Source organism: Pseudophryne corroboree, chromosome 6 (assembly GCF_028390025.1).
Source record: "Pseudophryne corroboree isolate aPseCor3 chromosome 6, aPseCor3.hap2, whole genome shotgun sequence".
Classification (NCBI taxonomy): Eukaryota; Metazoa; Chordata; class Amphibia; order Anura; family Myobatrachidae; genus Pseudophryne; species Pseudophryne corroboree.
Genome location: NC_086449.1, coordinates 683,935,948 through 683,950,460, shown reverse-complemented (window position 1 = coordinate 683,950,460; position 14,513 = coordinate 683,935,948).

Here is a 14,513-nt window from a genome sequence, read left to right as displayed (position 1 = left end):
ATGCCCCCAGTGCCAGATATGCCCCCACAGTGCCAGATACATTAATGCCTCCAGTGCCAGATATTCCCCCACAGTGCCAGATACATTAATGCCCCCAGTGCCAGATATTCCCCCACAGTGCCAGATACATTAATGCCCCCAGTGCCAGATATGCCCCCACAGTGATAGATACATTAATGCCCCCAGTGCCAGATATGCCCCCACAGTGAGAGATACCTTAATGCCCCCAGTGCCAGATATGCCCCCACAGTGCCAGATACATTAAATGCCCCCAGTGCCAGATATGCCCCCACAGTGCCAGATAAATAAATGCCCCCCACAGTGCCAGATAAATAAGTGCCCCCACAGTGCAGATATACCCCCACAGTGCCAGATACATAAATGCCCCCACAGTGCCGATATGCCCCCACAGTGCCAGATACAGAAATGCCCCCACAGTGCCAGATACATAAATGCCCCCACAGCGCAGATATGCCCCCACAGTGCCAGATATGCCCCCACAGTGCCAGATACATAAATGCCCCCCACAGTGCAGCTGACCCGACAGTGCCAGATATGCCCCCACAGTGACAGATCCGTAAATGCCCCCACAGTTACAGATCCATAAATGCCCCCACAGTGCCAGATATGCTCCAACAGTGCCAGATACATTAATGCCCCCAGTGCCAGATATGCCTCCACAGTGCCAGATACATTAAATGCCCCCAGTGCCAGATATGCCTCCACAGTGCCAGATACATTAATGCCCCCAGTGCCAGATATTCCACCACAGTGCCAGATACATTAAATGCCCCCAGTGCCAGATATGCCCCCACAGTGCCAGATAAATAAATGCCCCCCACAGTGCCAGATAAATAAATGCCCCCCACAGTGCCAGATAAATAAATGCCCCCCACAGTGCCAGATAAATAAATGCCCCCCACAATACCTGCGGCGCGGGAGGGAGGCACTGCTGCTGTCAGAGGGCGCGGGCCGGGACCGGAGGACTCTTCCAATGGTGGTGTGATCTGCGGGGAGGGGGAGTGTGGCTGTCTGCAGGCGGTGGTCGGTGTGCTGTGGGTCGGCTCCAGGTACGAATATGGTGGCGCCAGCGTGCAGCGCCCATTAAGGGTGGCGCCCTGCGCGGCCGCTCTATTCGAACATGCCTGGAGCCGGCCCTGATCTCATGATTATATAAGCAAGAAATAAGGTCAAAACAAGAAGTATTTGAGTTAAAGATTAAAAAGTTTATTTAATTTAATGAAATGGTACTAAAGTGGTAAGAGATTGATATTTTCGACCCCATCTCTCACCTAGATGTACATCCTGGTTCCAAAGGATGGATAGTGGACAAAACAGTTTTTTTTTTCTTTCTTTCTTATAAAGAATATAGAACAACAACAAAAATAGTCTTTACCCTAATATATTTATTTTTTTATTTGAAATTAGATCTGTTTTTGGGATGTCCAAAGTATTAGTCAAAGTAAGAAGAGTTTGCAGTATGACTCAACTAATATACAGTACCTATGAGTAGCTGGAAATAGAATTAATGAACCAATATTGTAAACTATCATATGAAATAAGATGTGTTCATCTATGACTATGAACTACAGTATGACTGATATAATAGTTCCTGCTATCTGACAGACAGTGCATATTAACAGTTCAGCTGAAGTCTAAGGGGGTACTGTACCAAGCAGCGGAGAAGTTACCCAGAACAACTAATTAATAAACACTGCTTCAAATCGGATTGGTTGATAGGGAAAACTTCTCCACTGGGCTGGGAAGCACAGATTTGTCTTGAAGCCAGAGGCATAACTAGGGTCTTCAATGTTCAGGGCAAGATGAAGAGTGTCGCCCCCCCAAAAAAAAACACAAATACAGGCATGTGCACCCCGTGTCACTTCCTGAACCCTACATCTCTCAGCCACACCATCTCCCCCCCTGTGTCTGTCAGCCACACCATCATCTCCCCCCTGCATCTCTCAGCAAACCATCACCTCCCCACAGCATCATCTCTCAGCACACCATCACCTTTCCCTCTACATCATCTCTCAGCACACCATCATCTCCCCTCTGCATCATCTCTCAGCAAACAATCACCTCCACCCCCCCTTGTCATCTCTCAGCCACACCATCATCTCCCGACTGCGTCGTCTCTCAGCACACTATCATCTCCACATTGCGTTGTCCCTCAGCACACCATCATCTCCTCCCTGCGTCAATGTTATTTTGCAAATGTTATTTTATTTCTGTGTTTGTTATTAAACCTACTACACTATATATTCTCCTCCATCTTCCTCTTTGTTTCCCTGGGTATATGCTAGAGATGTGCGGCGGGCACTTTTCATGTTTTGGTTTTGGATCTGGATCTTCACTCGTGTTTTGGATCTGGATTGGTTTTGCCAAAACCACCCTTTCAGGTTTTGGTTTTGGATCTACCTGCCTTTTGAGGAAGACGCCCTGCTGGCGTTGAAACGCGTTAAGGATTACAGGACATCTCATGAGGACCGGTACCGCTGTGTACTTCTATCTTCCATCTGAGTCGTGTACGGGAAACCAGATCGACGGCTGCAGCATAAGCACCCCAGCCCGCAGCTTCCATCTCGCACGGCTTTCAGCTCTAGCCGCCGACACACTAACCAGTGGCACGAGCGTTGGACTTCTTGGTGCTTGGTGCTTCTGGCCGGACACCTGCCACCTCGGCTCCATCGGCAAACGACCTATGTGAAAGGGGATACGGAGCTCCCGCATGCAGTAACGTCTCGGTGAAGACGCCAGGGGCAAGTCTCCTGTGCATTTCTATACCGCTCCACCCCGCTGAGGCTCTGGTGTACATCATTTCCCTGGCTAACGGGACAGCACCAGGGAGCAGGAATTGAAAGCTCCTGCCCAGCGGTAACAGGTTCATTTACCTTATTTTTATTTTTATTTGTACTTTTTTCAACATCCGTTTACACTGCTCATATTTGTTGAACAAACACACTTCAACCCGGGTCACGGGTATTATCCTGTGGGCATGCCACTGTGAGCTACATATCTGGAAATTATTCCATAGCCGCACATTTAAGTGTGTACATATTGTTTCTTGTATAATCCTGAGACTTTTGTGTTAACAGTGGCTAATTTTACGTTTCCAACCTGCACTTTAATTAAACACCAGGTGCTCGTATTTATCATACGGTTATACAACATTATTGTGATGTTTTAATAATTGTATTACACCCCCGGGAGGTTGTTGCATTGTATTTTATGTGCATTCTTATTAATAATTTATACTATATGATTGTTAAGCGCCACTTGGTTTTTTTGGGGTTTTTTTTGGTTTTGGATCTGGATGATTTTTGGAGAAAAAAAACACAAAAACAGGTAAAATCACAGAATTTGGGGGTAATTTTGATCCTACGGTATTATTAACCTCAATATCATTCATTTCCACTCTTATTTCCAGTCTATTCTGAACACCTCACACCTCACAATATTGTTTTTAGGCCAAAAGGTTGCACTGAGGTCACTGGATGACTAAGCTAAGCGACCTAAGTGGGCGGCACAAACACCTGGCCCATCTAGGAGTGGCACTGCAGTGGCAGACAGGATGGCACTTTTAAAAACTAGGCCCCCCCAAAGAGCACATAATGCAAAGAAAAAAAAGAGGTGCAATGAGGTCGCTGGATGACTAAGCTAAGCGACACAAGTGGGCGGCACAAACACCTGGCCCATCTTGGAGTGGTACTGCAGTGTCAGACAGGATGGCACTTTTAAAAAGTAGGCCCCAAAGAGCACATAATGAAAAGAAAAAAATAAGAGGTGCAAGATTGAGTTGTCCTTGGGCCCTCCCACCCACCCTTATTTTATATAAACAGGACATGCACACTTTAACAAACCAATTATTTCAGCGAAAGGGTCTGCCACACGACTGTGGCTGAAATGATTGGTTTGTTTGGGCCCCCACAAAAAAGAAGCAATTTATCCCTCCACCAAAAAAGAAGTAATTAATCTTGTACAAACTGGCTCTACAGAGGCAAGATGTCATCCTCATCCTCATCCTCCAATTCCTCACCCCTTTCAGTGTGTACATCCTCCTCCTCACAGAGTATTATTTCGTCCCCATTGGAATCCACCATCACAGGTCCCTGTGTACTTTCTGGAGGCAATTGCTGGTAAATGTCTTCCTGGAGGAATTTATAATTAATTTTGATGAACATCATCTTCTCACATTTTCTGGCATTAACCTCCTACACTGATCGCTGACAAGATTACCGGCTGCACTAAACACTCTTTCGGAGGACACACTAGAGGGTGCGCAACTTAGGTAAAATAAAGCCAGTTTGTGCAAGGTCCTCCAAATTGCTTCTTTTTCCTGCCAGTATACATACGGACTGTCTGACATGCCTACTTGGATGCTATCACGAATATAATCCTCCACCATTCTTTCAATGGTGACAGCATCATATGCAATGACAGTAGACATGTCAGTAATCGTTGGTAGGTCCTTCAGTCCGGACCAGATGTCAACACTTGCTCCTGACTGCCTTGCAGGTGGCCTAGGAAATTTTATCCTTTTCCTTGCAGCCCCAGTTGGGGGAGAAAATGAAGGAGGAGCTGTTCAGTGTCGGACTGGGGCATGAAGGGCCCACCGGGGGAATGCAGTGATAGGGGCCCATACTTAGGGGTGTGGCCAATCTACAAAGGGGGTGTGACCAGCCTCCACAGAGGCTTAAAATACACAATAGACTTGTGCAGTGTAATGCAACATATCTACTATGTATAATACAAGTGCACAGTCTAGAATTTGATCCCTAGAGGAAGGAGTGGGCCACCAGGCAGTGGGGCCCACCAGTGGTTTCCCCTGTACCCCTGTGGGCCAGTCCGACTCCGGAGCTGTTGATGGGTCACGTTCCGCTTGAGTTGACAATTTTCTCACCAGCAGGTCTTTGCACCTCTGGAGACTTGTGTTTACTGGAAAGAGAGATACAACATAGGCTTTAAACCTAGGATTGAGCACGGTGGCCAAAATGTAGTGCTCTGATTTCAACAGATTGACCACCATTGGATCCTGGCAAATCAAATGAAGTGCTCCATCCACAAGTCTCACATAGCGGAATCGCTCTGTCTTAGCTCCTCCTTCAATTTCTCTAGCTGCTTCTGCAAAAGCCTGATGAGGGGAATGACCTCACTCAAGCTGGCAGTGTCTGAACTGACTTCACATGTGGCAAGTTCAAAGGGTTGGAGAACCTTGCACAACATGGCAATCATTCTCCACTGCGCTTGAGTCAGGTGCATTCCCCCTCCTTTGCCTATATCGTAGGTCAATGTATAGGCTTGAATGGCCTTTTGCTGGCCCTCCATCCTCTGAAGCATATAGAGGGATGAATTCTACCTCGTTACCACCTCTTGCTTCAGGTGATGGCAGGGCAGGTTCAGGAGTGTTTGCTGGCGCCCCAGTCTTCGGCAGGCAGTGGCTGAATGTCGAAAGTGGCCCACAATTTTTCGGGCCATCGACAGCATCTCCTGCACACCCCTGTCAGTTTTCAAAAACATCTGCGCCACCAAATTAATTGTATGTGCAAAACATGGGACGTGCTGGAATTTGCCCAGATGTAATGCACGCACAAAATTGGTGGCATTGTCCGATATCACAAACCCCCAGGAGAGTCTAAGTGGAGTAAGCCATTCTGCGATGATGTCCCTCAGTTTCCGTAAGAGGTTGTCAGCGGTGTGCCTCTTATGGAAATCGGTGATACACAGTGTAGCCTGCCTAGGAACAAGCTGACTTTTGTGAGATGTTGCTGCTACTGGTGCCGCTGCTGTTGTTGCTGGGGGCGGCAATACATCTACCCAGTGGGCTGTCACAGTCACGTAGTCCTTAGTTTGCCCTTCTTCACGTGTCCACATGTCCGTGGTTAAGTGGACATTGGGTACAACTGCATTTTTCAGGACACTGAAAACATTTTTCTTAATGTCCCTGTACAGTCCGGGAATTGCTTTCCTAGTGAAGTGCAATCTAGATGGGATTTTGTACCGGGGACACACTACCTCCATCAATTGCTGAAATCCCACTGCACCAATGGCGGATACCAGATGCACGTCTAACACCAACATAGCTGTCAAGGCCTCAGTTATCCGCTTTGCAACAGGATGACTGCTTTCATATTTTATCTTACTTGCAAAGGACTGTTGGACAGTCAATTGCTTAGTTGAAGTAGTACCAGTGGTCTTTCGACTTCCCCTCTGGGATGACGATCGACTCCCAGCAGCAACAACAGCAGTGGCAGCAGCAGCAGTAGGCGTACCACTCAAGGATCCTATGGAGGAATCCCGGTTAGGAGAAGACTCGTCAGTCATGCCAGTGACATGGCTTGCAGGACTACTGATGTTCCTGACTGAGGAGGAAATTGATATTGAGGGAGTTGGTGGTGTGGCTTGAAGGAGCTTGTACAAGAGGAAGAAGGGATTTAGGTGTCAGTGGACTTCTTATGCCCTTACCCAAAGTTTCTGAACTTGACAATTACTTATGATGAATGCACTGCAGGTGATGTATAAGGGAGGATGTTCCTAGGTGGTTAACATCCTTACCCCTACTTATTACAGTTTGACACAGGCAACACACGGCTTGACACCTGTTGTGCGGATTTGTGGAGAAATAATTCCACACCGAAGAGGTGGCTTTTTTGGTATTTTGCCCAGGCATGACAATGGGCTTATTCATCCCATAGACAACAACTGTCTCCCCCGGTGCCTGATTTAAACAAACCACATCACCATCAGAATCCTCATTGTCAACTTCCTGCTCAGCACCAGCAACACCCATTTCCTCATCCTGGTGTACTTCAACAGTGACATCTTCAATTTGAATATCAGAAACTGGACTGTGGGTTCTCCTTCCAGCACTTGCAGAGGTCATGCAAATTGTGGAAGGAGCCACCTCTTCTTGTCCAGTGTTGGGAAGGTCAGGCATCGCAACCGCCAACACACTTGAACTCTCCATGGGGATTTGTGATACCATCTTAGAACGCACAGTTCTTTACTGTGCTTTTGTCAGCTTAACTCTTTTCATTTTTCTAGCGGGAGGATGAGGGCTTCCATCATCATGTGAAGCTGAACCACTAGTCATGAACATAGGCCAGGGCCTTAGCCGTTCATTGCCATTCCATGTCGTAAATGCTATATTGGCAGGTTTACATTTCTCCTCAGACCATTTAAATTTATTTTTTGGGGTCATTTTACTGAACTTTTGCTTTTTGGATTTGACATGCCCACTACTATGACATTGGGCATCGGCTTTGGCAGACGACGTTGATGGCATTTCATCGTCTATATCATGACTAGTGGCAGCAGCTTCAGCACTAGGAGGAAGTGGTTCTTGATCTTTCCCTATTTTATTCTCCATTATTTTTCTGGAGTTATATAACACAATATGCGGCACAGGAGAGCGTACCCCTACACCACACAGGGCACACCCTGTAAAAATTATTTGGATAATAATAACCCTTTTATTTGGAGTTATAATAATATGAAGCACAGGAGAGCGTACCCCTACACCACACAGGGCAAACCCTGTAAAAATTATTTGGATAATAATAACATTTTTATTTGGAGTTATTATAATAATATGCAGCACAGGAGAGCGTACCCATACACCACCAGGGCAAACCCTGTAAAAATGATTTGTATAATAATAATACTTTTATTTGGAGTGATTATAATAATATGCAGCACAGGAGAGTGTACCCCTAAACCGCACACACACACGGCAAAGCCTGTAAAAATTATTTGGATAATAATAACCCTTTTATTTGGAGTTATTATAATAATATGCAGCACAGGAACATGTACCCCTAAACCACACACACGGCAAAGCCTGTAAAAATTATTTGGATAATAACCCTTTTATTTGGAGTTATTATAATAATATGCAGCACAGGAGAGCGTACCCCTACATCACACAGGGCAAACCCTGTATAAATAATTTGGATTAAATATTAATAACCCCTTTATTTGGAGTAAATAAAATACAGCACAGGACAGCACCACTGGACTTATACGGCAGTACCACTGGACCTGTACGGCAGTACCCCTGGACTTATATGGCTCATATGGCAATACCGCAGGACTTATACGGCAGTACCCCTGGACTTATATGGCTGTACCGCTGGACTTATATGGCAGTACCGCTGGACTTATATGGCAGCACCACTGGACTGGACTTACACGGCAGCACCACTGAACTGGACTTATATGGCAGCACCACTGGACTGGACTTATACAGCATCACCACAGGACTTATGGCAGCACAGGACACCAACACTGGACTTATGGCAACACAGAACACTACCACTGGACTGATGCAGCACAAGACAGCACCACTGGACTGGACTTATATGTCAGCACTGGACTTATGTAGCACAGGACACCACTACTGGATTTATGGCAGCACAGGAGACCACCACTGGAGTGACTGGACTGATTCAGCACAAGAAACCACCACTGGACTGATTCAGCACAAGACAGAACCACTGGAATGATACAAAAGAGCTGGTCGCCACCCCACGCGCCACGCCACTTTCCCGCACAGACACTGAGGAGACACGTCCTCTCGCTACACTCTCCAGGACTGGAGTGAAGACGGCGGCAATGCGCGGCTGTTTATATGGGATCCAAAACCTGCGAGAATCGAACAGCGGGATAATGATGTTTTACCTCATTTTGGTTTCCGAGTCTGGTGGGAAAACCCAAGCCGAACTCGGATCCCGACTCAGAGCGAGAAATTCGGGGGGTTTCGGTTTTCAGGGAACTGAACCCGCTCATTTCTAGTATATGCACATACTTATGCTGAGATATTGTCTGTGTTGCTAGAATCCTATACTGAGAAGCATTGCTGTCAACATAACAGAAGGGAGCGAGTTTACTGGATTATGTGTTGCAGGACTTTGAGGAGGATTGTATTTGTAGAGACTTGCTGCATTGTCATTGTGGGAAAACTGGACTCTATTAGTTTGAGGAATGTGATTATACTTATGCTAGCCATACATCAGAACGATTTCTTTCCAACCAGCCAACTAGTTGGCTGGTTGGAAAGATAATCTGGCAGTGTGTGGGAGCAAACCATTATCCGCCGTTTGCTTCCTCACGCTAAAAAACGTCCAGAAACGGTCTGTCCAACTAGTTGGGAAGATCAAACCTGTTTGATTTTCCCAACTAATCGTTCAGGTGTAGGGGAAACTTTTCCCTCAACTGAACGATAAGTAGGCGGACACTGGCCAGCAGTGTCCACCTACTTCTTCCCCATCACTGCCGGCTGGGCTGCCCCTGTTACCCTGGTAGCGGCGGAGATGGGAAGAGGTTCAGGGGCAGCTGCGGCAATCCATCACTGCTGCTGGGCTGCCCCTGTAGTCCCGGCAGTGACAGTGGCAGTACTCCACTGTATGGCTAGCATTAGCATCGGGACAAAAAAAAAAAAATATGTGTACAGGTGCGCTATCAACAGCTGCTGGTATTGGGGTGGTCAGAAAATTCCCAGATAGAAATATGCAAATATAATAAAAAAGGATTTACCAGCGCTGACTGTTTGCTAATAATGACAATTAGGCTTGTATAAATATTACATAACATTTAATATAAAACATTAAAAACAGTAACATCCCATATATTGTATATAAATGCCAGTGATATTAATATGTCCACTTTGATTTGAAATGAGACCCACAATCTAGCAGAAATACATACAGATTCTTTTTACCAGGATAGTTGGTGGGAAACAGTAGTCCCTTGTTTTCATCAGCTGGGATGTCCTTATATTGCTGAGAATGCGTCCAACTCCTGGAGATGTCAAAAGCTTTGGGAGATAACACTCTCCTGATGAACTCAGCTGGGTTTTCCTTTATATGCTGAATGGATTAACAAAACTGCAATCAGTTGGGATGTCCTTTTATTGCTGAGAAAATATCCAACTCCTGGAGATATCTACATCTTTGGGAGATAGCACTCTCCTGGTGAATTCATGTCCTTTATATGCTGAATAAATTACCCCGATTGCTAAAATGGTGAAAAGTGGGTCTGATATCAGGTCCTGGTTCTCAGGATGAATGTAAATTGTGGATTTCAATCGATCTCAACACGTTTCGCTGGTATATAGTATAATATGTCCAGCATCAGGACCAGTGGCGGCAGAAGGAGAAGCAGGGGCAGCGGCGGCAGTAGTCCACTGCTGCCCGGCTGCCCCTGTGACATTGGGACCCCTGGCAGCGGCGGCAGAAGGAGAAGCAGGGGCAGTGGCGGCAGTACTCCACTGCTGCCCGGCTGCCCCTGTGACATCGGGACCCCTGGCAGCGGCGGCAGAAGGAGAAGCAGGGGCAGTGGCGGCAGTACTCCACTGCTGCCCGGCTGCCCCTGTGACATCGGGACCCCTGGCAGCGGCGGCAGAAGGAGAAGCAGGGGCGGTGGCGGCAGTATTCCACTGCTGGCCGGCTGCCCCTGTGACATCGGGACTTCTGGCAGCGGCGGCAGAGCAGGAGGAGAACTAGGGGCAGTGGCGGCAGTACTTCACTGCTGCCCGGCTACCCCTGTGACACCGGGACCCCTGGCAGTGGTGGCAGAGCAGGAGGATCGACCAAACTTACATGATTTATTACAAGTCTGGTTGCTCCATCCAGCGTCACGCCATTTATTTACTGACTGACTCACTGTTACGGCCTGTAATACAGTCATTAATTAGGTCTATGTATGGGATCAGTACGAAATCCCGCTGGACGGGATCTCGGCGGTCGGTATACCGACACCGGAATCCCGACCGCCACAATCCGACAGGGGGGCGAGCGCAACGCAGCCCCTTGAGGGCTCGCTGCGCTCGCCACGCTGCGGGCACGGTGCCTTGCTACGCTCGGCACACTAATTTATTCTCCCTCTATGGGTGTCGTGGACACCCATGGAGGGAGAATATGTTGGGATTGTGCCGGTCGGGATTCCCGTGTCGGTATTCCGACCGCCGGGATTCCGTCCGGCAGGATCTTGACCGCATCCCCTATGTATACCTGGAAAATGTCACATAATGGATATGTACATTTAAAAAAACAGATATTAGGGAACTGCAAACAACATCAAAGTGTCTGCGCCACCAGAGAACGCAAACCACTGCACCGCCAGAGAATGCAAGTCACTGCGCCGCCAGAGAACGCAAGTCACTGCGCCACCAGAGAATGCAAGCCACTGCCCCACCAGAGAACGCAAGCCCCCTATAGTCCCTAACCCCCTTCACTGCTGCCCGGCTGCACCTGTGACACCGGGATCCCTGGCAGCGGCGGCAGAGCAGGAGGAGAACCAGGGGCAGCGGCAGCAGTACTTTACTGCTGCCCCGGTGTCACCAGGGTCCCCAGTGGCATTACACAGGTCTGAGCAGGAGGAAAAGACCAGTCCATTGCCTACACTCCACTCCCGATCACCCACCACCCCCCTCCCTGCAGTCAGTACCCGGCTGCCGCAGGGTCCCCTATCCGCACACACTCCAACAGCAACCACTCACAGGCACCCCCCTCCCTGCGATCACCATAATTTCTCTATCATTTGCGTTTGATATATTATATGACAGTCATGTGTCAAAAGGGGGGACTCTGCCTGTCGTAATGTGTTAAAAGGGGACTCTGCCTGCTGTAATGTGTAAGAAGGGGGACTCTGCTGCTGTAATATGACAAAAGGGGACTCTGCATGCTGTAATGTGTAAAATATATTCAAAACAGGCAGACACTGTCCACCTACTTCTGTGATATCACAAGTTGGACAGAAGTTGGCAGGTTGGTTGGTCTGATGAAAAGTTGGTTAGATGTGTGGAGCACTGTTTTAGTTGAACAGAAAAGTTGGATGTTTGGAAGTTTGGAGAGTTAGAGAAAAGTTGGTCTAAAGTTGGTCTGATGTATGGCTAGCATTAGACTTAAATGAATTATCCTTTGTATGTACATACTGTGCATACATACACAGGATAGCGCCAGTGGATTATTTTCATTTTTTTCTTCATACAGTAGTGGGCTAGATGCATCATCGCTTGGAAATTGGTAAAATGGAGAGAGAGAAAGTACCAGCCAATCAGCTCCTAACTGACATGTCACAGGCCCTGTTTGAAAAGTGACAGTTAGGAGCTGGTTGTCTGGTAATTTATCACTTTCCATTTTATCACTCGCCAAGCGATGATGCATCTAGCATATGTTTTATATGTTTGGTGTGAGGTTAGGAAACAACCCTTATTAGGAAGTCATCCACGGCTGGTGCCAGTTACCCAGGAGAGGTTCACTATATTTTTAATACAGAAATGTCATAACTAACACAGAGAAACCTGTACGTAAGAGTTGCATATTATGGAAACAAAGTCATCAGCCATTTCCCAGATCAGCAAGTAGAGCTACTGAACCACTTGAGCAGTGGTATTGCAGGTGAGGCAGAGCTTTTCCTGTTATACTAACGTATAAAGCCAGAGTATGACTATATAAAGTATATGAAAAATACAAAGAACAGATTAAAAATACCTTCTTTGTATTATTCTAATCATTTTTATAGTCAAAACTCTAGAGTAAAAAAAGTCTATGGCAGGTGAGCGCCTATCTTTTGCACACATCTCTGACCAAAACTCAGCAAATTTCCAAGAGTATATACTACTGCACCTGTGTATAATGCCCACAAGAACCCTTTGGATCATACATTGTGTGTACTAGCCAGTTCCTCCTGAGCCATTTACCTTACCGCACGTCCCTGCACTTGAGTTAGTACATTCAGATGTGTGTGGCCCAATAAAAGTCAGTAAGTGGATACACATAATTTAGGACATCCATAGATGACTTCACAAGGATGACACATATAGTTAATGAGAGAGAAATCTGAAGTGGTGAAAAAGATTGCAGATTTTAAGAGACTTGTAGAAAATCAAACAGTTCACAGACTCAAGGCCATAAGATCTTATAATGGTCGAGAATATCTCAACAAAGAGGTGGAACAATTCGTAAGAAAATATGGAATAGACTCATAGTGCGGAATTCAATTCCTTTCACCCCTTCCACACTCATTCTGTTTCTGCTGATGGGTATGGTATAATCATTTCAGCTCGCTACCACCAGGGTAGCAAGGGGGCCCAACCCTTTCCCCAGCTAAACCTGATTACTATGGATGAAATGTGCACGATAACGGGGATCACTTTAGAAAGGAGTTTGGGCGTGAAATATCATTTGAATCCCACCCACAGCGCATCAATTGACCATTGCCTATACTCCTGAGCAAAATGGTGTCAGTAAATGAAAGACCTGCACACTAGTGGAGAGAGCAAGATGCAGATACACAGTTTTGGGCAGAACTTAGCCATGGCCACAGCAATCTATCTCAAGAACCGTCCTCCTACAGATGCCCTAAAGGACAAAAAAAAACAAGTGTAAGACATCTCAGAACTTCTGGAAGTACTGCCTATGTGCATATACCAAATGAGAAAATATAAAATCTGGATTAAAAATCTGTAAAGTGCAACATGCCTGGCTGTTGTAACGTGAGAAAAGGCTACAGATAATGAAATCCAAATATCCAAAAGCTAGTTAAGTCTAGAAATGTTATCTACAATGAATCAGGGCAAGTACTACAAAAGCAGGAAGTTTATATGTAGTGCAGGTATACAGTATGTCCCTGAACATACAAACGGGTGGTCTTCCGTATGCCGACTGACGGGATCCCGGCGCACAGTATACTGGCGCCGGGATCCCGACAGCCGGCATACCGACACTTATTCTCCCTCGTGGAGTTCCACGACCCCCCTGGAGGGAGAACAAAATAGTGTGGCGCGCGTAGCGCGGCGAGCGCAGCGAGCCCGCAAGGGGCTCATTTGCGCTCGCCACACTGTCAGTAAGCCGGCGGTCGGGCTCCCGGCGCCGGTATGCTGGTCGCCGGGAGCCCGACCGCCGGCATATCGTAGTGAACCCATACAAACTGCTGGAGGCAGTGGTCGAAGTTGGGCGGTATACGGCGGTATGGTATACCGCCACTTCCACTGACCCGAAAATGAGCCCAGAAAGTGCAGCAGGAGGCAAGGGAAGTGGCCATCCTGCTGCACATGGTGCTCCCCGTCCCTGCGCGACGGCCGGCGGCTATGTAGAGCACTGAATTAGCTCACAGCCGCTCACCGCTGCCAGCCACCCGTACACGCCGCTCACCATACGCCCGCTGCTCCCGCTCACCAGCCGGCCGCCGGCCCCGCTCTCCAGCCGCCCGGCGCCCAGAGCCGGCGCTAGCCGCTCAGCAAAGGGATGCAGTGCAGGGAGGCGCCAAACTGAAGAGGCGCTCAGCCTCTCCCTGCTCTGCATCCCTGCTGCTGCCAGCTGCCGCTGCGCCTGTCACCCTGGATGACAGGTAGCGGCCCTAGCAGATTGCAGCGCGGCGGCTCCCCCTCCTCCCCAGAAAGTGTGCACACAGTGTGTGCCTGTGTGGCCTCAGCCTACACACAGCGCCGCTGCCGCTGCCATTCACGAGAGACCTAGAGGGTTGGGGGGTGGCCTAATCGCGGGAGCCGTGGC